At 44.6% G+C, this 23,438-nt stretch overlaps 1 pseudogene; it reads right to left on the bottom strand.

The window, feature by feature from the left end:
* Window positions 1-20,762: 20,762 nt before the first annotated feature.
* Window positions 20,763-20,966, bottom strand: LOC136146937 (NADH dehydrogenase [ubiquinone] 1 beta subcomplex subunit 1 pseudogene; annotated as a pseudogene).
* Between the last annotated feature and the right edge of the window lie 2,472 nt (window positions 20,967-23,438).

Raw genomic sequence — 23,438 nt, 5'->3', positions numbered from 1 at the left:
TTCTATTAATGCCAATGGGATTGATCTTGAAGGAAGCATTAAGGGCGGTAGAACGTGACCGCTGTGTAGTATTGACTAGGAATCATTATCCGACCACATTTGCTCTGACCTTATCATTAGCCGGCGAAGAGAACTAGGACATCAGTGCGTTTCTTCAAAGCTGTGTCCATGGCTGGCGGAAGGCCTGAGCCCACTGCAGGGATGAATATTCGTCCTTTCTGAATGGTCTCAGGCGAAGAGCTGGCCCCGAGATGGACAGAGCAAAGAACTGGAGGGGCCGCCGGGCCCCCACCCACTCCTCCCCCTGCCTCCTGGGCTCAGAGTCCTTCTGGCTTCTGTGACATCAGAGGCTCACATGACAAACAGCAGGATGCTACTAAGAGATTTCACCTCCACACGCTCTTTGTGCCTCAGTCTCCTCACCTGCAAACTGGGTGCAGTTATTATACTTCACTCATCCACTTCTTGTGAGGACTAAGAGAGTTAATAAATGCGAACCCTGGGACTTCCCTGGCCATACAGTGGTTAAGACTTCGCCTTCCCACTACAGGGTGTGGGTTCGATCCCTTGTCGGGGAGCTAAGTACCTCATAGACGAAAAACCAAAACATAAAACTGAAGCAATGTTGTAACAAATTCAATAAAGACTTCAAAAAAAAAAAAAAAAGGAAAGAACCCCTCAGCCCACCCGGAAGAAGCTCCTGCACCTCACCCCTCAGAATGGAGGCACTGTAGAGGGACTGATTCTCCCTACACAGGTCCATGGAGAAAACCCCAAAGGGTAGACCCTAATTAGCTGCGTAAGTCATGAGCCCATCCTGATGGTGGTCAGCTGTCACCATGGGGCTGGAAACTGTGATAACCTGCCCCCTCCCTTCAGAACAGCAGTAACCAAACTCACAGCACTTACTCTGTGGTAGTTCACATTCCAAACACTTATTCATATCGACTCCTTTCATCCTCTTTACAGTACCAGGAGATAATCCATAAAGTGAGTACATTTAAGATCATCCCTATTGTAGGGCTTCCCTAGGACTCAGACAGTAAAGAATCTGCCTGCAATGCAGGAGGCCTGCGTTCGATCCCTGGGTGGGGAAGGTTCCCTGGAGAAGGGAATGGCTACCCACTCCACCCACTCCAGTATTCTTGCCTGGAGAATTCTATGAACTGAAGTGACTTAGCACATAACCGCTTAACAATGTTGAGGTAATTTCAGGTGAATAGCAAAGGGGCTCAGTCATAAATATACATGTATCCATTGAGTAGAGTTCCATGTGCTATACAGTAGTAGGTCCTTGTTGGTTATCCATTGAAAGATATTTTTGATTCTAGCTATGGAAAATAAGAGGATGAGTTTATATTTCTGCCAGGATTTTCTGTAAGACAAAATTTATGCATTTTTTTTAATGGAAAGAGTTGAGCTGACTCCACCTAAACAAATCATAAAATGGCTGTGTTAATTGCTGTTGAAAAGAGGAATGGTGATTTGCTTTGATGTGGAGTTCAGGTATTTCTGTTTACAGTTCCTTTCTATAGATCAAACAGTGCCACCAGCCTTAGCATCTTCTGACATTTGCAAGTTTTAAGCATTGTTCTTTTCAGGCAGGAAGACTCAGAATCAGATATTCATTCCCTCAGGCTACTTCAGGTAGGGATTAAGGAGATATTAGAGGAACTTGGCTCTTTTTTATCCTTAAATGTGTCATGAATGATTGAAGAAAAATACTTCCTTTGTTCGCCTATTCTGAGCAGCCATTTGGAAGGTGATGATTTCTGGAGAGGAAATTGGAAAGATGTTGGTAGATCATCCAACCCTTGATTACATTAAACCCTGCCACCCTCCTTTCTTTACAAGCTGAAGTATGCTGGCTTCCACTGCCAGGTTCAGGTGAGAAACGGCGTGGTTCTACCCACTGAAAAGCAAGGCTTTGATTTTGTGATAGGCTTTCATTGATTTAATCATGTGGACTGTAAACATTGATAAAGGAGCTAACTACCCTGTGCCAGGAGCTGCCTCTGGCACAGCGCGAGTGGAGATGAGTCAGATTCAAGTCCCAGCCCTTGAAGAATTCACAGTCTTGGAAACGAAAAGCTAGCCCGTTAATTACGTGGCTTTACAGATGCTTCATCATGTGGATGGAAGGGTCTTGGGGAGCACTGATTCTGACTTGAAGATCAGAGAAGCTGTGTCCTGCAGGATGAGTAGAGTTCTAAGATCAAGGACATTAGAAAGGACTCATGAGGGGCATGCAGAGCATCAGGCACGAGGTCTGAGTGTCAGGGGAGCAGAGAATGGTTTCATGAGGCTGGGAGAGGGAAAGGGGTTTGGTGTGGGGGCAGGATGCAGAGGAGCAGCTGATGAGTTTACAGAATTAGAAAAGGTGATACCAACCAGGGTTCTGAGCCTTCCCCAGTCAATAGAAATTGAGTGGGGGACAGACAAGAAATTCAGGCAAGGCTATACGGGGGTCTGTGCTTCAGCAGGTGGTATGGCAAAGTAAGAACAAACAAGAGGCTCTCTTGCTTGCTCCCTCCCCGGGGCGGGAGGTGAGCTTGTTCCTTATATGCGTGTGAGGGTAGGGGTGTGTCCAGGGGTTGGCCTGGTGAGGTGGCTTAGGTGGGTCTGCCCATCCATTGGGTGGTATTGTGTGCAGTGGGCATGTGTAGTACCCTGCTTTCCCTCCCGACACCCAGTTTTTGCTCCCAGCTCTTTAGAAATGGCAGCTGATTTTTTGTTGTCTTTTTGCACCTTTTGGTCCAGAATTTATCAACTGCACTGCATACAGTTATTTTTAGTCCCATACGGTTTCTTTGTATCTTGTTGCTCTAGAAGAGCTGTGTCTGGGTGCAAGCACTGCAGGGAAGGGTCTCGGGTCCCAGCCTGTCTCAGAGAAGAAAGCATGGATCCTGAAGGTCTTGCAGGTCATGTTGAGGAGTGAAGTTTTATAAGAGCCCAGACCCATCAAAGCAGGGCTGTGTGTGAGCATTTGTCCCTGGTGTGATGTTCTTTGCTCTGTTAACCTCCTTTTCCTATTCCCTTTAAGCCTTGGTGGTCCCTAAGTTTTGTCAGTGACCCCGTCTTTCTTAATCTGCTCTTAAGAAACAGTGAAAACTTCTAAAAGTACAACTCACCCTAAAGTGCCCTTCCGAGTTCCAGACCCAAAGCATTCCAGTCTCCTCCTGAACCCTCCCAACTCCCCACTCCGTGTCCCAGCATGTCTGGACCAGAATTCATGGGGTTGCTTTCTGGGTTTCCTGTCCAATAAAGGTTGCTACCACACACCCACTGGGTTTCACTATTGACTCCTCCCTCCCTCTCAAAGCCCAAATCTAATTTGTCTAAATTGCCATCCAAATTACCACTTATGTTTCATTTAAATCCCCATCATTACAACCCATCTCCACCACTTCCATTAAGATCCTTGTCACCACTCACCTGGACCACACAAGAGCCTCTGACTATCTTCATGTCTCCCTTAGCTCCTTTTTCCACAACATCCTTTATCACTGCTAAAATGGCAATCTGACATTACTTCCCAGGTTAAAATTCTTCAGGGTCTCGGCATTGCCTCCTCCATAGCACGATCACAAAATTCTGCAGATCCGCACTCTCTCCTACAAGTCTCTCCTTATAGGCCTCATTGCCCTTCCTTCTGGTCCAGTGGAGCTCAGCCCTGGCTGTATATTGGGATTACCTGAGACTGATGCTCAAGCATCCCTGACCAGAGATTCTGGGATGGGGCCCCAGATCCTGGTGCTTTGTCTAAGTTTCCAGATGTTGCTAATGCATAGCCAGAGGTAAGCACAACTGAATCACCCCTACTTACGAGGGGTGTCAAAACTCCTGGTCTCCAAGATATGGAGTAGGAGCAACAAAGGTAAGCAGCCACACCCTTCATCTGCCACCCTGTCATGATGTTTTTAAGAGTTTGCCAACCAACTGTGCAGCATGTATCCCTGGAAACCCTGAATGGATGGACCAATAAAAAAAAAAAAAATGAGACTCTTCATATAGCAGCTAGCTTCCTTCTTTTTACTTGCTAGAAAGAGGATGGAGTGTCTTCTCTGGTGACTCAGATGGTAAAGAATCTGCCTGCAATGTAGGAGACCCAGGTGCGATCCCCAGATTGGGAAGATCCCCTGGAGAAGGGAATGGCAACCCACTCCATTGTTCTTGCCTGGAGAATCCCAAGGACAGAGGAGCCTGGCAGGCTACAGTCCATGGGATCACAGAATGGGACACAACTGAAGCAAATTAACACACACACACAAGGGGATAGAGTGGCAGTTTTGGCTGCCCAAGTGGAGCAGAGAGTTGCATGCTCTTTAGGAATAACCATGTGGGGCTGGGAGGTGGGTAGAGGATGACTCCAGTAACAAAGATTATCTTGCTTCCCTTGACTTCATTTCCTAGCTACCTGACTGTACTAGCTTTCTCGAGCTGTGTAACAAAGTAAGGCAAACTGAATGCTTCAGTAGCGACTAGAAGCCTAAGATCCAGGTGTTGGCAGAGTTGGTTCCTTCTGTGGCAGTGAGGAAGAACTGAATTTCCACGTCTTTCTCCCAGCTTCCGGTGGTTTGCTGTCAATCTTTGGCAATCTTTTCTGGTGGTTTTGTTGGTGTTCCTCAGCTAGTAGACACATCACCCTGAGCTCTGCTTTCATCTTTATATGGTCTTCTCCCTGGGTTCATGTCTGTGTTCAAATTTTCTCTTTTTATAATGACACCAGTCAAGTTGGATGAGGAACCCAACCAACTTCTGCGTGACCTTGTCTTAACTAACTGAATCTGTCATGACCTATATCCAAAGATCACACTCTGAGGTCTAGGGGTTAGGACTTCCTTTATGAATGGCGGGGGCGGGGTGTGTGAACTGGGAGGGCACAATTCAGCCTATCTTCTTGACAGAGGGGCAGGCAGATCAGGGGTTTACCTGAATGCTGCGTAAAAGGGGCAGCTATAACCTTAAAACTGGGCGTGGTTTCTCTCTCTTCTCCTAGCAGTCCAAAGCAACTAAAAAACCTAGAGGAGAAATGAGAAAGAAACCATCTGTAGCTGGATCTCAAATCCTCAAACCCATAGATTCTGAAATCACCTTCATTTCCTTTTAACCCCCTAAATCCTGTTTACATCTTGGATTCGATTGACAATTTTAAGTCTGGCTTCTATTCCTCTTTTTCCAGGCCCAGTGTTGGGTAGATGTATATTCTCACCAGATAATGAGAACCTAGAGTAAAAAGCCTTTCATGGAGGTGAGACTTCATTATTTAAGTCTGATGTGCAAGAATAGCTGGAAGGAGCTGGGAGAATCAGCAGTGTAAAAGGTGTGTAAGCATGTGCTCAGTCCCTCAGTCAAGCCTGACTCTTTGTGACCCCATGGACTCTGGGAAGTCCACCGGGCTCCTCTGCCCCTGGAATTCTCCAGGCAAGAATCCTGGAGTACTTCCTCCTCCAGGTGATCTTCCCCACCCAGGGATTGAACCAGAGTCTCTTACATCTCCTGCATTGGCAGGCAGGCTCTTTACCACTAGCACCACCTGGGCTAACAGCACATGGGGCTGCAAAAGAGTTGAATGGGATTTGACGGCTAAACAACAACAACCTACAGGAAAGGGCATTGTCCCCAGGTCACCCCCTGGGGACCTCTCTGAGGGTTCCCTGTGCTCTTTATTCTGGGCCTTAGATATGACAGACAGCCCACATCATCGACTTCTCATCTAGGGCTGCCGGCTCCAGGCTCAGGACATGCACACATTTCTTATAAGACAAGCTGGCAAGCACATATGCTTATAAAGCAGACAGGCAGCACCTTCCTAGCGAGTGTTTATTTCAGGTCAAGTTCTCTTCACAGAGGGACATACAGTCACTAAGGATCAGATCCTTGTGTTTAAATAGCATAAAATGCAGTGTGTGAATGAGGTACCCATCCCCCTCCGCATCTCTTGCACGGTCACCAGGGATAATCTTATTTGGCCTTCGGATTGTGGGCGGCTCAGTTAATCTCATTAAAGGAAGCCAGTGCCTCCTGAATTCTCAGTCTGTCCTGCTCTCTCTCCTCCTTCCAGGAAAGGTTTTAACGGCCCCACAAAGGGCTCAACCCAGCGCACCATGAATTTGCGATAACGTCCCGTGTTGGGTGAGCTGAGCCTTCCTGCCAGCGGAGCTGATGCCATCTGCCCATTTATTGACAGCCTTGTCAGCAAAAATCTGGATTCTGAGGGTTGGCAGGCAGCCAGGCTGCTTTCCACTGTCTATCCAGCGTCTTAGTAACAGATGTGGCGCTCATGCCTGGGGCTGCAGTTGGCTAATCGCTGGATGTGCGTGCTATTTATCGGGGGTGGAGGGACGGCATGAAGGGATACGTGTTTTCCAGGAAGGAATTTGTATTCCTTTCCAGGTTCTCTTTTTCAGATTTAAAAAAAAAAGCAACTGACTTTTCAAAATGTGAAAGAATCAGCTTATTGTTCAACATTGGGGAAAAAAAAAAATCATTCCAAACCATGCGAACATTTATTCAATGCTTTTGTTGAAATCACAAATTACGCAAGGTTTGCGGACTTGAGTATTGGCTCTACAAGTCATTTTCTGTATTGTCCCCCTGTCCTTGAAAGATATTCTTTAATTGGACTGTAATACAAAAGCAAGATTTGGGAGATTTTTGTTTTGGGGTTTTTTTTTTACAAATAATGCTTCAGTTGGTGTTACCTTATCCCCAATCAATGGAAATCAATCAGACTGTTTACTGAATGAATCAAGAATAAATGCATGACTCAGAGAAGAGGTAATTTGTACGTCCTTGAGAAAAGGAATTTTTCTGGCAGTACCTTTACTTTGAAAGTAGAAAACAAGAGAAAGGGAAGACTTGGAAAGAAACAAATAGCAGCTTCTCTCCAGAGCTGTGACACACATCCTGACCAGGCATTCCAAGACAGATATCACATTTCAATTTTGAGTATCTTATGAAAGCAGTTTTGTTGGAAGATTTGTTTTCCCCTTAAATGTAAGGCTCTTAGCCACTGATTCCTGCAGGTTCTATGTTTGTTCATTCAGCCATAACAAAAGGAGTCTTGGATCAGGAGAAAAAGCTAGACCAGAGGCACTTAAGCCATCTTGGCACCAAGAAAAGGGAACCATTCCTCTGGGAGATGGGGAAGACACCAGCAGGGGAGAGGCACCGGTGAGTCACTTGCAGTTCCCTGAACCAGGGCGTCTAGTCAAGGCTATGGTTGTTCCAGTGGTCATGTATGGATGTGAGAGTTGGACTGTAAAGAAAGCTGAGCGCCGAAGAATTAATGCTTTTGAACTGTGGTGTTAGAGAAGACTCTTGAGAGTCCCTTGGACAGAAAGGAGATCAAACCAGTCAATCCTAAAGCAAATCAGTCTTGAATATTTATTGGAAGGACTGATGTTGAAGCTGAAACTCCAATACTTTGGCCACCTGATGTGAGGAGCTGACTCATTTGAAAAGACCCTGATGCTGGGAAAGATTGAGGGCAGGAGGAGAAGGGGATGACAGAGGATGAGCTGGTTGGATGGCATCACCGACTCAGTGGACATGGGTTTGGGTGGACTCTGAGAGTTGGTGATGGACAGGGAGGCCTGGCGTGCTGCAGTTCATAGGGTCACAAAGAGTCAGACACGACTGAGCGACTGAACTGAACTGAACTGAACTGAACCAGGGAGGAGGAACACATTGAAGGTGTTTCCTTTTAATTACTCCTTGCCACTGTGCACATCAAAAAGGCAAAGCTCTTGTTCTAGTGTTTTGTGCTAGTATTAGTAGCTCAGTTGTATCTGACACTTTGCACCAGGCTCCTATGTCCGTGGGAATTCTCCAGGCAAGAATACTGGAGTGGGTTGCCATTCTCTTCTCCAGGGGATCTTCCCAACCCAGGAATTGAACCTGGGTCTCCAGTATTGCACGTGGATTCTTCACCATCTGAGCTGGCAAAGCTCTTGAATGGGAATCAAAGAAACCACCAGTGGGGAAAAAAACCCAGGGGAGGCCCTCTTGCCCAGCACAGGGGACTGAGCCAGTCCTAGGCTGTTTAAGATATAAGGTAGTCCCTGGGAAGTACAAGAAGCCTCACACCACCCCTGGGTGCCTAGAGGCAAGTGGCAAAACCCTGCAGACTGCATTCTTATCTGGTGTCCTGAGACAAGTGCCACTGTCTCCTGAAGAGCTAGTATCCAGCCAAATGAGACAACAGAAGCCTGTACAAAGGAATGCAAAGTATACATGACTTTCTATGTACAAAGTCAGCTGCAACAAAACCAGGAAAATGCATAATTACATTTAAGGTTCTAGTGTTCAAATGGTAGGACTACCAGTGACCACTTTGGGCTTTTGTATTGAACTGTAAGGAGATCCAACCAGTTAATCCTAAAGGAAGTCAGTCCTGAATATTCGTCAGAAGAACTAATGCTGAAGCTGAAGCTCCAATACTTTGGCCACCTAATGCAAAAATCCAACTCATTGGAAAAGACCCTGATGCTGGGAAAGATTGAGGGCAGGAGGAGAAGAGGACGACAGAGGACAAGATGGTTGGATGCCATCACCGACTCAATGGGCATGAATTTGAACAAGCTCCAAGAGATGGTGAAAAACAAGGAAGCCTGGCGTGCTGCAGGCCATGGGGTTGCAACAGTCAGACACAACTTAGCGACTGAACGACAACAACAAATTGTGCTTTACGGTCTCAGTATTGCTTTCATATGCATTTCCTTACCCAACGGAAGGCTTTCATCCTTGCTGATGTCCAGGCTAGACTATTGGTGCTGTCACTGACTTCAGGTTAGGACACTGGCTTGATTCTGAGCCCTCCTACATTAAGACCTAAGAGCCTGCCAGTTGCTGGATGCGAATGAGACCAAGGGAAGACACAAAAGTACGGCCAGTGCCAGCAATTGGGGTGGGGGGTGAGGCCCTCAGGGGTGACCTGCAGACTCAGAGATTGCTCATATCACAGCTGTGGGCACCCCATTTACTTGACAGATGAGGACTTGGCTCTGGGCCAGAATGTCTACAGGACAATTTTGCCCTGTGCGTAAACCCAGACCAGGGCTCCTAGGAGATGCCCAAAGGCGAGGCCAGGGGGGATGAACAGAAGACCATCGTTATCCCTAATTGCACAGCACTGGTGGGTCTCTTTCTGCAGAGCAGGGATGGGCATCTTCGCCTGGCAAGAAGGCATAGCCCCCCATCACACCCTGTTAATCCTCCTCCCAAGTAGTCATTGCTCCCCAGTCTAGTGGTGGAACGTAAGAGGATGTGTTTGCTGCTGATGGAGCGAGCAGACACTGGTAGGGTGAGGAACAGGGAAAGGGAAGCTGCTCTCTCAAGTCCTCATGAAATTTGGGAAAGGGCTTTAAGAACAGCAGGCATAGTCCAGCATCCAGGCCTGTGTGCCCACCACCCCCCTTACCTTTCCCTCCCGGGAAGCTGAGCAGTGTGGTTTCTGCCCCTTCCACCAACCGGCGCCTCTGCTTCTGCCTCAGCCTCCATCTCCGCAGTGCCTGGCAGCTGGTGGGCTGCCCACCTCTCTCTCCACACTGGCTCAGGCTGTGAGAACCCAGACAAAGGCCATCTGGAGTGTGTGAGACTACGTGAGCCAAAGAACAAGGGTTGCGTTTTATCAGCGCACCCTGGATGCCAGACAGCTCGCCTCCTGGGAGCTCTGCCCGGCGGGTTGGTGCACGATAGTGAGAGGCTGCCCGAGCTCAGGGATGCGCATCAGTGAAGAGCGGATCTCCTGCCTGGTGCCGAAGATGCTACCTACACCGCCAAGCCGGGGAAGCCTTCCTCTCTGCTCTGCCTTCCCTTCTCTGCTTGGCCGGGCTCATGGGGACCGTGCGTTTCTAGCTGACGTGCAGCTCCAGTAGCCGTTGCTAAGAGCTGCCTGGCTGGAAATGAATGGCAATCAGGTGTGGGGGTCGCAGCCTGCCTTCCCAGGGGCCCCTGGCTGCTGGCAAGCTGAGAGCTCCAGGCAGGAGTCGCCAGCAGTTTGTTCTTTGTTCAGTCTTCTAGCCAAGCTTGGCTGCAACCGCTCATTTTTTTGTGTCTTCCTACCTGCTCCGAGACACTGGAGTTGCCTGGCAAGCAGCCAACATGCCCCATCTTCTCCTCCCCTTCCCTCTCCTGCTCCCCCTGCCAGAGCAGCAAAGGGCTGAGACCACGACACCACAGCACCGCTGGAAGAAAGGCTGCCGACCCTGCCCATACTTAGGGATGCTTACTGCATTCTCTGTGCTCAACTGCCAACTTGATCCTTACAAGGACATGGCCCTAAGCATAGGCCAAACCAACAGTCTGCCCGGACCCGATATTTAAAGCTAACGGGTGAAACAGCCCAGGTGCAAGACAGTTTGGAGCCACGGGGTCTGCCACAACTATCCCAGTTGAAAAAGGTACTGCTGCTCAGTCCCCAAGGGCCTCATGTTGTCATATCTCCCAAGTTTTCAAGAAAAGCCAGAAATTCTAATCTGTATAAAATCTCTGAATTTTTACATGTATGCATGCTCAGTTGCATCAGATGTTTTGTGACCCTGTGGACTATAGCCCGGCAGGCTCCTCTGTCCATGGGATTTCCCTCTCAAGAGTACTGGAGTGTGTTATCATTTCCTTCCCCAGGGGATCTTCCAACCCAAGGATCGAACCCTTGTCTCTTGTGTCTCCTGCACTGACGGGGATTCTTTACCACTGGTGCCACCTGAGAATTTTTATAAATATTGGCAACAAATCCCAGGTTTTCTTAAGCATTTGAGCAAACCATGTCTGTGGGACGTTTGGGGCCCTGGAGCTGTCATTGTTGTGATTTCTGCCCCAAACTTGTGAGGATAAAGCTAAAAGCCCCATTTGTGGTCTGGCTGTGCTCATCCCCACTGAGTGTAGGAACCCAGCTCGCTGGCCTCCTTCTCAAGGGTTCTGATGGGGGTTGTGTGTTGCTTTGTCTCCCTCTTGGGGGATAGCTGAGATCTTCCTGGAATTAGCCAGGAATAAACTAAGTTGTCAGTTCAGACACTATTCTAAGTCCATTCTTGCCCGGGTTCCAGGGTTGATCTAAGTGTATTTGTTTTCCGTGCTCTGTAACGAATTACCATAAACTTGGCTAAAAACAACACAAATTTATTATTGGACCAACTGTGAGTATATAGCATGGGTTAGTTGGTTCTGCTGCCCAGGGTCTCAACAGATCTTGGCCAGGACCGAATCTTACCTTCTGAGTTCATTCGAGTTAGTGGCAGAATTCATTTACTTTCAGTTGTAGGGCTGAACTGAAATTAAACTGAAACTGTGTCCCCATTGAACACTAATTCCCATTCACCCTCCCCAACCCACAATCCCACCCCCAGCCCCTGACACCTACCAATGTACTTTCTGACTCTGTGAATTTCAGTATTCTAGGTACCTTGTATGTGAAAGAGAAAGTTGCTCAGTTGTGTCTGACTCTTTGTGACCAGATGAACTGTAGCCCAGCAGGCTCCTCTGTTCATGGAATTCTCCAGACAAGAATACTGGAGTGGGTTGCCATACTCCCCTACAGGGGTTCTTCCCATCCCAGGGATTAAACCCAAATCTCCTGCATTGCAGATGGATTCTTTACCAGCTGAGCTACCAGGGAAGCCCTGGTACCTTGTATAAGTGAAATCAAACAGTATTTTTCTGCAGCTAATGTGCATTGGAATGCATTCTTAAGGTTAATATATGTCCTACAAACAGACTGTACCTTCTTTTTCTTTTCCCTGTGGTATACAGTAGGTTCTCATGTTATCTATTTTATACAGAGTAGTATATATATATGTCCTTCCCAATCTTCCAATTCATCCCAACCCTCTTCCCTCCTTGATGTTTTTGTTTGTTCTTTATGTCTGGGTCTCTATTTCTGCTTTGCAAATAGGTTCATCTTTACTATTTTTCTAGATTCCACATATATGTGTTAATATACAATATTTGTTTCTCTTTCTGTGTTAATATACAATATTTGTTTCTCTCTTTCTGACTTAATTCATTCTGTATGATGGTCCCTAAGTTCATCCATGTCTCTGCACAAGGTGCAATTTAATTCCTTTTTATGACTGAGTAATATTCATGTTTTTAGATCTAAAATGCTACACTTTCATTTCAAAGGGTTTGCTGGATTATAATAACTATTGTCTTATTCATTGAAACAGATACGGAGGAACTTCCCTCATGGTCCAGTGTATAAAACTCTGCACTTTCAATGCAAGGAGCCCAGGTTCAATCCCTGGTCTGGGAGCTAGACCCCACATGCTGCAACTAAGATCAAGTGCAGCCAAATAAATAAATAAGCAAATAACTTTTTAAAAAGAGATACAGAAATGAAATGGGGTTCCCAAATTAATTCTAAAACAAAGCTAATGTTTCACATAATTTGTGTTTTGCTCAAGTCTGAGACAGATGAAATTTAAGGGACACAAAAGTTTGCAAATACCTAGACACTAGAGCATTCTACTTGGTTGCATTGACCTAGATCATTAAGATTTGATTTTTGATGAATGGACATTCAGCTAGATCATTAACTTGATTGCTTCCAGGTTAGTGTTGGTTTATTGGCAGTGAAATCTACTCAGGAGAATGTTAGGTTATTTTTCCAAAAGCTGAAGTTTCTCTCCTTGTCCATTTTACACTCCAGAAGGAAGACACCAGAAGAGTCACTTGTTCTGGCCCTGATTTTTTTGTTGTCAGGTTCCTCCCCTGCCCTGTCAATCTCTGTGGGGAGATACACACTTCTACTCTGTGTTAAAGTTTCTTGCCTGAATGTTTGCAAGATATTCAGATCACAGGAACATCAGGTGAGGAGGGAGAAAGTCTTAATTGCTCAGTTGTGTCCACACTGTTTCCAACCCCATGGGCTGCAGCCTGCCAGGCTCCTCTGTTCATGGGTTTTCCCAGTCAAGAATACTGGAGTGGGTTGCTACTCCCTTCTCCAGGGGATCTTCCCAACTCAGGGATTGAATCCACATCTCCTGTACTGGCAGGCAGATTCTTTACCCTCTAAGCCATCAAGGAAGCTCTCAGGGTGAAGGTGCTGCCAATCTGCCTCTAGAGAAGAAAGAACACACAAATGTCAACATCTTCACAAAGATGCTCTCCTGGGACCATGGGTTTACAGGCACCAAAGAGCCATCCATCCATCGGCAGCCAGATTCTCTACCCAAAACACAGTAGCTCACTTCTTAAGGATGAAGCAAGTCTGGGACTGCTGCTCTCTGCTGTTTAATAACAGGAGAGGTGAAAGCCATGCTTAAGTCTTTTGCCAACTGGTAAGCAATACTGATCTTTCAGTACCCTTGCTTCTAAAGGAAGGGCTTCGTGGGCTTCCCTGGTGGTCCAAGGGTTAAGAATACACCTTGCAATGCAAGGGACATTGCACTGGGTCCAATCTCTGGTCTAGAAAGATCTCACATGCCTTGTGACAGCTAAGCCTGAGCGCCACAACTACTGTGACCGCTGTCTGGAGCCTGCAAGCCACAAATACTGAGCCCTTGCATCCTAAAGCCCAAGTGCTGCAACTGGAGAGGAGCCGCTGCTCAGAGAAAGCCAGAGGGCAGCAGTGAAGACTCAGCCTAGCCAAAAATAAATAGATAATTTTTTAAAAAATAAAGAAGGAGCTAAGGATTTAGGAAATCCCTTTGCTCTAAAATCTGCAAGCTGGTGTGAATACCATTAGTGGCAGAAAGAAAAGTTTAAGAATCTTCCCAAAGTGTTTGCTAACTGTATAAGGATAAAAATCTGGGGGAATCTTGAAAGATACAAACTGGTTTCTTTTTCCTTGCATCATATTTGTCCATGGCTCCTCCTGAGCTTGGTGGAACTTACATGTCATTCTTATAGGACAACTCCATGGTGGGCTCTTTGTCTTCATCAGGAGAATGTCCCAGGTTAAAACAAACAAGTGGTACATCTATACAATGGAACACTACTCAGCCATTAAAAAGAATGAAATAATGCTGTTTGCAGCAACATGAATGGACCTAGAGAGTGTCATACTGAGTGAAGGAACTCAGACAGAAAGATACCACTTGTATGCATAATCTAAAAGGAAATGATACAGATAAAGTTACTTAAACAATAGAAACAGACTCACAGACTTAGAAAATGAATTTATGGTTATGGTGCAGGGCGGAAGGTGAGGGGAAGGGATAGTTAGGGAGTTTGGGATGGACATGTAAACACTGCTGTGTTTAAAATGGATAACCAACAGGGACCTACTGTATAGTATGGGGAACTCTGCTCAGTGTTATGTGACAGCCTGGGTGGGAGGAGAGTTTGGGGAAGAATGGATACATGAATAAAGTAAACACCAAAAAAAAAAAAAAAGAATGGATACATGTATGACTGAGTCCCTTTGCTGTCCAACTGAAACTATCACAACATTGTTAATCAACTATACTCCAATACAAAATTAAATAAAAAATAAAATAAAACAAATTTGAAAACATGAATTGAAAATCAATGACAAGTACAAAATTAAAACACTCTGTCTCCTCCTAAATCTCATCCAGTCTTCCATCCTAAGGGGCCTTAGGACCAAAGCCAGTGATTGGGGTTGGCAGCAAATATTTGCCAAGATGCTTTTGAGATCTACAAAATCAGAAGATATGAATTAGTGGGCTGAATCCACTCTAGGTACAAGTTAATTAATAGTCTCACTGCATCCTCTATAATTATAAGTTTTGCCTCAAGTCTCAAATTTTTAAGTATTTAGAAGATATATTTAAGCAGTTTAGAGCATTACTGTTTAGCAGAGAAGAACTGTCTGCTAAACAGATTTATTTCTCACAGTTCTAGAGGCTAGAAGAGTCCGAGATCAGGGTGCAGCATGGTTGGGTGATGGCCCTCTTCTGGGTCACAGACTCCTGTTTATGTCCTTGCATCATGGAAGGGATGAGAGAGCTCTCTGGGGTCTCTCTTTCTCTCTCTCTCTTTTATTTTTTTGGATGAGATCACAGTTTATTTCAAGTGAGACATCATTAGTATTATCCCTAAAATATTAATTAGTAGCAATTGATGCTGTGAAAGATTGAGGGTAGGAGGAGAAGAGGGGGACAGAGAATGAGATGGTTGGATGGCATCACCAACTTAATGGCCTTGAGTGTGAGCAAACACCAGGAAACAGTGAAGGACAGGGAAGCCTGGAGTGCTATAGTCCATGGGGTCGCAGAGTCAGATACAACTTAGCAGCTAAACAACGACAGCAAAAATACATATTTAACATTCTTTTCCCATCAGAAAATACTACTAAAAGGATGCTCATCATTTAGAAACCGAAATAGATTGTTGTGACTAAACACCTCCCAGAAGCCCCACCTCTTAATAGCATCAGTTTTGGGGATAGGTTTCAATGTGTGAATTTTAGGGAGACATAACACTCAGGACATATCAAGTGGATAAAATTTTAGTTTAGCAAATGCTCTTCCCACCTTTCCATAGGAGTTTGCTTTCCCACTCCATTGATGTTGGTTATGGCCGTACAATTTGCTTTGCCCAATGGAATTTGTGTGGATGTGGCTATGTGCCAGTACTAAGCAGAGGCTTCAAGTGGCATCTCATGTTTCCATTTAATCACTTGCATCCCTGTTCTCTGCCATGAGAGCATCGAGTTCTAGATAGGAAATCGTCCTTCATCTGGTCCTACAATGAGAATTCATATGGAGCAAAATTCTAAACCTATTCCCCAACTTGGAACAGAGCCATGAAAACCGTTGCACAGACCGGTGAACAAGAAAGAAATATTTGTAGTTGTAAGCCACTAAGAATTTGAGGTTGGGGCTTCCCTGGTGGTCCAGTGGTTAAGACACCTTGCTTCTACTGCAGGGAGCACAGATTCAATCCTTGGTCAGAGAACTAAGATCCAAAATGCTGTGCAGTGCAGCCAAGAAAAAATTTAAAATAATTTTTTTTTTTTAAGAAACTGGGATGTTCTTTGTTTTGCAGCTCTACTGCTCCAAAAGCTAACTGATACATGGCCCAAATGAGCTGCCTCTTGGTCCCCAACTCTACCTGCAACTGGTAAAGTTCCACTCATTGCTCTTTTACATACCAGCTTTCCCATAAGACTTCATCTGAATGGAAGAATTCTGCTGCTAAACACACAAAACACCAGCTGCATTTGATTACGTTTCTAAAAGTGTTCATCAACACGTGATTTTAATATTTTGTCATTTTAAAAATACACGTTTATGGTCATGTTTATTTTTCAATTCTCCTGCTGCAAAATAAGCAATAAAATCAAGACTTGAACAAGTTAAAAGTTATAATTTTAAATAAATCTCTCATGTTTATGTTTTTATTTTTATTATTAATTTCCAGATGTGAAATTGGCAAAAACATTTAGATATCATTCCAGCAAGGTAATTCATGATAGATTTCCTTTTAAATACTCCCAGTTCAGATTATTTCAAAGGTCAACAAATTGTCATTTGGTCAAGAAGGGTTTTTTTTTTTTTTTTTTTTTTACAGATTTGGAAAACAGAGCAAGGGCTAGAGACAACTCCAGGCTGGTCACATGCACAGCGTGCAGTGGAGCCTCTCTGAAGGGGACAAACCCTCAGTCCTGGTCGGGTCCCAGCCTCAGCAACCACGTGGCCTGGCTAAACCCTGGCCTCCACGGCCTGCTCACCTTTCCCTCCCCTGCTCACAGTCAGTCTCACCAACAGATGCTGTGCATGGGTGCACTCATATGCAATGTGCTTTTCCTACCCATCGTTCCCCCCTCTTCAAAATTAATCTTTCTGTATGCTATGCCATCTGGGTGCTGAAAGGTAACCTGCAATCAAATCTTGTAAATACATTGATATGATTGGATCAGAACCACCAGGGCTTCCCTGGTGGTCCAGTAGTTAAAAGTCTGCCTTGCAATGCAAGGGACACTGGTTTGATCCCCGATCCCGGAAGATCCCATATGCCTTGGAACAAGTAAGTCCGTGCGCCACAACAATTGAGCCTGTGCTCTAGAGCCCAGGAGCCGCAACTACCGAGGCCCACACATCCTAGAGCCTGAGCTCCGCAATAAGAGATGCCACTGCAATGAGAAGCCTGAGCACTGCAACTGGAGAATAGCACCCACTTGCTGCAACTAGAGAAAGCCTCCACAGCAACGAATACATAGCACAGCAAAAAAAAAAAAAAAAAGTACATTTAGACCAAGGCTTTAAATTGGGTGCCAGGTTAGAATGCTAATGTTCTCAAGAGGCTAGTCTCTTAGAACTGTCCAGTGTTTAAGTCTAAAGAAATGAATAAGTGTTGTTCCAGACATCCTGGGAAGTCTGCTAAGGAGCTATTTTTAGAATTTTGCACCAGTTTAAAGACATTCAGTGAAGAGCATTGGTCCTGGTGGATTATCTGGAAGGCCATTCATTTCAGAGGACACATTCCACAGACAGTTTGCCCCTAAAATTTGTTCATTGGCTGTGCTGGGTCTTCACCCCTGCATGGGCCCCTCTCCAGTTGCAGCGAGCAGGGGCTACTGTCCAGGCTTGGTGCTCGGGCTTCTCAGGGTAGTGGCCCCTCTCATTGTGGAGCATGGAACACGGGCTCTAGGGTGCACAGGCTTCAGTAGATGCTGCTCACAGGCTCAGTAGTTGCAGCTCCCAGACTCCAGAGCACAAGCTCAGTGGTTGTGGTGCCCGAGATTTGTTGCTCTGCATCATATGGGATCTTCCCGGATTAGGGACCAAACCCATGTCTTCTGCATTGGCAGGTGGATTATTCACTATTGAGGCACCAGGGAAGCCCCTCCAACGATTTTGGCCTAAAAATTTGTGACCAGTAATTTCCTCTAAAATGATCTCAGTTTTATCACCAGTGAAAGCAACAGATTGGATTAGATGTTGTTTTTTTTTAAATTTTCCTACTCTACTTCCTTCCATACCTCACTTTTTAGCCTATTCTCTTATTAAGCATGTAAATTGTTTTAATTCTAAATATGCACAAAGGATGATTTAACAGTTCCTATGTATCCACCAGTTATATTGAAAAGATGTAAACTTATTTCTTCACATTTAGTCTCTGTCACAATCCAATTTTGAAAATGTTAAAATATGAGAAAATGACCCTTTTAAAGTCAAAAAGGTATGGTACATTAAGAGGAAATCACACACACATTATAAACAATTATGAAAAGAAGAAAATTACATATGAAACCCCATGGAAGAGGGCCAAATCTATAATCAGAAAAAAACTACCTGAGATGTTTTCATTGTTTACCATAGCACAAAGAAAATAAACTCTACAAAAGCAAAGGAGTAATGAATGAGCTATGAGGAAAGGAAATAAAGGATTTGATTTGAACTAATCTTTAATTCCTTACCCTCTCATCTTCCCATGTGAAACATCAAGCTATGTTGTTTAGTTGCTAAGTCCTGTCCGACTCTTGTGACCCCTGGACTCTAAGCCAGCTGGGCTTCTCTGTCCATGAGATTTCCCAGGCAAGAATACTGAAGTGGGTTACCATTTCCTTCTCCAGGGGATCTTCCCGACCCAGGGATTGAACTTGCATCTCCTGTGTTGGAAGGCGAATTCTTTACCACTGAGCTACTGGGGAAGTCAGATCAAACTATAAAGGGATGAAAAATTCACTTAAAAGTTGAAAAATAAGAAAGTACCATAACTGTAGAGACACACTGAGGACCTTCTTGACTGGCACTTTTTCCAATCTTTTGAGAAATTCCAACCAGACTATGGTTCAACCAATGTGAAGTGGCCAGTGTCCCCATCAGAACCAATGTGAAGTGGCCAGTGTCCCCATCAGAACCCCCCAAATTTCTTTGTAACTGGGAGAGGAAAGGACTTGAGGGGTAGCCATTTGGCAGCAAATAAAGAGAGTGTCAACGTCATGAGTGACCTTAGGGGGTAGATGAATGTGGGTAACCAGAGCTATGGACGCGACTCTCCTTCCTGAAATCCAAGAAATGGGTCTGCCATGTGAAATAGAGAGAAATGCCACAATTAGAGAAGGGGGCACTGTCACTACCCATTCTAGAAACCAGCCACCCCAAAGACATGAAAAATGGCACTGCCATGAGGTCTCTCTATGCTAATAAGTCCCCTATTATCTTCCCCAACCGGGCTTTTGTCTCCTTTGGATAAATAAGATGTGTTCTTTATGGTGGTATCCCATTTCTATCTTTGAGGGTATGTGTGATTTGGGGGATGGATTTATCCTTTCTGACCCTAGATATCCTTTCCATGTTTATTCATTTCATTTTCTTCAATTTCAATCTACTGACCTCTGTTGAGAGCCTTTTCTATCTATGGAAAGAAATAGTCTTTTACCAGTGGAAACATTAGTCATCCTGCCTCCTCATTGAAAAACTTTCTTCATGGGTGCACACTCATTCATTTCTGTAAGGATCGCTATCAGGGCTGTTGTTTGTAGCCATTATTTCTTTAAATTGAAGCATGATACTTTACAGCCTGTTATTTTAAGTAAAATGGAGGCCTAATGGATGGCTTACCACTTCACACTGCATTTCTAGCGATTTCATTTGCAAGCGTATCAAATGCCCTGAGATGAATGAGTTTTGTCCTTCAATGGAAACTGGCAAAAGCAGAGCCGAGCTGACTTGCAGATAAATATTAACAATGACTGCTCAGAAGCAAAGGTCAAGAAATAAAGCTCAAATACTTGTCTTTACTAAAACACTTAAATTATGTAAAATTGAAAATCCATTCTCATTTTTAAGTGAACACATTAATCTTCTTAGAAGTGAAAGAAGTTGTCACGAATTTAGGGAGAGGGAGTAATTTAGTCCTGACTTTCATCCTCCCTCCAGAACTAGATGAAGGAGTAGAGCAGTCAACTGGTTCATAGGCACTGATGCATAAATAGTACAAAAACCCACCACTGGGGCAGATAGACCCCCCAGGTAGCTGTAGTCACTGAAGGGTTTATGTTCAAGTCTTGATCATCGCCCCTTGAATGTGGGTGAAACCTGTGACTTGCCTCAAACTAATATAAAATAAAAGACTACAGTGGGTACTTCCTTGGTGGTCTAGTGGTTAAGACTTTGCTTTCCAATGCAGGGGTGCAGGTTCAATTAGGGTTCCCCTGATCAGGGAACTAAGATACCACATGCCTCATGGCCAAAAAACCAAAAGGTAAAACAGAAGCAATATTGTAACAAACTCAGTAAAGACATTAGAAAAAGAAAACTATGGTCAAAGTGGCAAGATGTTAATATCTGTCATCACACTACTGTGTGTATATATGCGTGCATGTGCAAATATATTCAAGAGTGACTCTCCAGTGCCACTTTTTTTTTTAATGAATGTGTTTCTGTTTCTCTTATCATTTAAAAAGTGTAAACCTCCTGTTGGACCATATAAATGGCTGAGCATCAAAGAACTTGATGCTTTCAAATTATGGTGCTGGAGAAGACTCTTGAGAATCCCTTGGACAGCAAGGCGATCAAACCTGTCAATCCTAAACGAAATCAACACTGAATATTCATTAGAAAGACTGATGCCGAAACCCCAATATTTGGTCACCTGATGTGAAGAACTGACTCATTGGAAAAGACCCTGACGCTAGCAAAGACTGAAAGCAGGAGAAGAAGGGGACAACAGAGGATGAGTTGTTGGATGCCATCACCAACTCAATGGACATGAATTTGAGCAAATTCCAGGAGACAATGGAGGACCGAGAAGCCTGGCACCCTGCAGTTCAAGGGGTCACAAAGAATTGAACAGGACTTACCAATTAAACCACAACGATACATTCTATAATTCAGCTACAGCCTTTACATCCAGGTGACTTCTTCATTGGATCTCAATTTCCTTTAATATAATAGATTCTTGTTCCTGAAGGCAGTTAACCTTCCATCATTCTTTCTGTCTAGATAACATCCAAAGGCAAGTCCAACAGGTACATGACTATGTACCCAATGGTCACATATAATCTGAAGTAAGTTCATCATGAATGCTGCAGCCTCAGAACCAACAATGATCCCACACCCAAGGGCAGTGGCCCTCAAGGCCATTTCTGAATAAGTGAGCTGCCATGGTGTCAGGTGGGCTATGGAGAGGGACCACATGATGAAGAACTTTGATCAGCTTCTATAACCTGAAAAAGACTTGAGGCTGACAGCTAGCAGAAAGCAAGGAGTTCAGTCCTATAGGAGATAAATTCTGCAACAACTAAGGGAGATTTGAACTGGATCTTTCCCTAGGCAAGCCTCCAGTGAGACCCTAGTCTTGACCTACATCTGGCTTTCTACCTGAAAAGACTCTAAAGTAGAGAATCCCATTATGCTGTGCCTGGATTCTAGCCTACAGAAAACTGTGAGGAGTGAATACATGCTGTTCAAGCTTCTAATATGTGGTCATTTGTGATGCAGCCATGGAAAACTAATGCAACCATGCAACAGGTGAAAAAATTGGAGAAAATTGCATTTGCCAGAGTCTATTAAAGAGAGTAGCAAGTGCAGTTGGAATGACTAAACTCATGAGGCTTATAGATTCAGGGTTAGAATCTTTGGAAGCAAGTGTGTTAATTGTCCTGTAAGGAGCGTAGGCCTAATTACTGCAGGGCCATTGTTTTTCTGAGGGGTCTATGCAGTTTTAAAGTCAGAACTAAATGACTCAGAACAGTAGAGAAGACCTTGCTGGTTGCCCATTGTCCACAGAATCCTCTCCCTTTCCCCTGCAGCACTGTGTTGTTGTTGTTCAGTCACTAAGTCGTGTCAGACTCTTTGCAACCCCATGGAATGTAGCCAGGCTTCTCTGTCCATGGAATTCTCCAGGGAAGAAAACTGGAGTGGTTTGCCATTCCTTTCTTCAAGGGATCTTCTCGACCCAGGGATTGAACCCGGTCTCCTGCCTTGCAGGCAGATTCTTTACTGTCTGAGCCACCAGGGAAGCCCCATTAATCTTTATACACACATGCAAATACTTTCCTAGTGATTGCTTAGTTGAATTGCAGACTCAGTCTGTTCAGGTCAGTTCAGTTGCTCAGTCGTGGCTGACTCTCTGCAACCCCATGGACTGCAGTACACCAGGCTTCCCTGTCCATCACCAACTCTCGAAGCCTACTCAAACTCATGTCCATTGAGTTTATCTCATCCACTGTCATCCCCTTCTCCTCCTACCTTCAATCTTTCCCAACATCAGGGTCTTTTCCAGTGAGTTAGTTCTTTGCATCAGGTGGCCAAAATATTGATTTCAGCTTCAGCATCAGTCCTTGCAATGAATACTCAGGACTGATTTCCTTTAGGATGGACTGGTTGGGTCACCTTGCAGTCCAAGGGACTCTCAAGAGTTCTCCAACATCACAGTTCAAAAGCATCAACTCTTCGGTGCTCAGTTTTCTTTACAGTCCAACTCTCACAGCCATACACGACTACTGGAAAAACCATAGCTTTGACTAGACAGACCTTTGTTGGCAAAGTAGTGTCTCTGCTTCTTAATATACTATATAGACTGGTCATAGCTTTTCTTCCAAGGAGCAAGCGTCTTTTAATTTTATGGCTGCAGTCACCATCTGCAGTGATTTTGGAGACCTCAAAACTAAAGTCTCTCACTGTTTCCTTTTTTTCCCCATGTATTTGCCATTAAGTGATGGAACTGGATGCCATGATCTTAGTTTTCTGAATGTTGAGTTTTAAGCCAACTTTTTCACTCTCCTCTTTCACTTTCATCAAGAGGCTCTTTAGTTCTTCTTCACTTTCTGCCATAAAGGTGATGTCATCTGCATATCTGAAGTTATTGATATTTCTCCCGACAATCTTGATTCCAGCTTGTGCTTCATCCAGCCTGGCATTTTGCTTGATGTACTCCGCATATAAGTTAAATAAGCAGGGTGACAGTATACAGCTTTCCTGATTTGGAACCAGTCAGTTGTTCGTGTCCAGTTCTAACTGTTGCTTCTTTACCTGCATACAGATTTCTCAGGAGGCAGGTGACATGGTCTGGCATTCCCTACAGAGTCAACAGGGTCCAGAATTTGCCCCAACTGTACATGCACACAGCTACAGCCCATACAGTTTCTTTGTATTTTGGTGCTCTAGGAGAAGTGTATCCAGGTGCAAATTTTGTAGTAAAGGGTCCCAGGTTCCAGCCTGTCTCATTCCCCATGAGAGATTCTATATCCTTGTTCTTAAGGGGTAAGGGGCCAAAGTTCTCTTCTGAAGTTTCTTCCCGCTGGTCAGGAGCTGCAGATCCTAGCCTACCCAGAGGTGTAAAAGTCCCTAGTTGACTTTTCCAAGGGCCTGTAGGGACCTGGGCCACTTTCCACTGGGATGGGCTGAATTTCTTGAGCCACTGTGAGCCTTACTTCAAATTTGCTATTGCATTTGGTTTGGTAACATTTTGTTTAGACTATTTATAGTTGTAAGGGAAATGATTTACAATCTTCCTTTTTTAGTTATCCTTGTCTGGTTTTGTTACAAGGGTTTTGCTAGGTAAATAAAATCAATTGG

This window comes from Muntiacus reevesi, chromosome 15 (assembly GCF_963930625.1).
Source record: "Muntiacus reevesi chromosome 15, mMunRee1.1, whole genome shotgun sequence".
In the NCBI taxonomy this organism is placed as follows: domain Eukaryota; kingdom Metazoa; phylum Chordata; class Mammalia; order Artiodactyla; family Cervidae; genus Muntiacus; species Muntiacus reevesi.
Note: the sequence above shows the minus strand (reverse complement) of the source record. Positions and strands in the feature narration are given on the sequence as shown.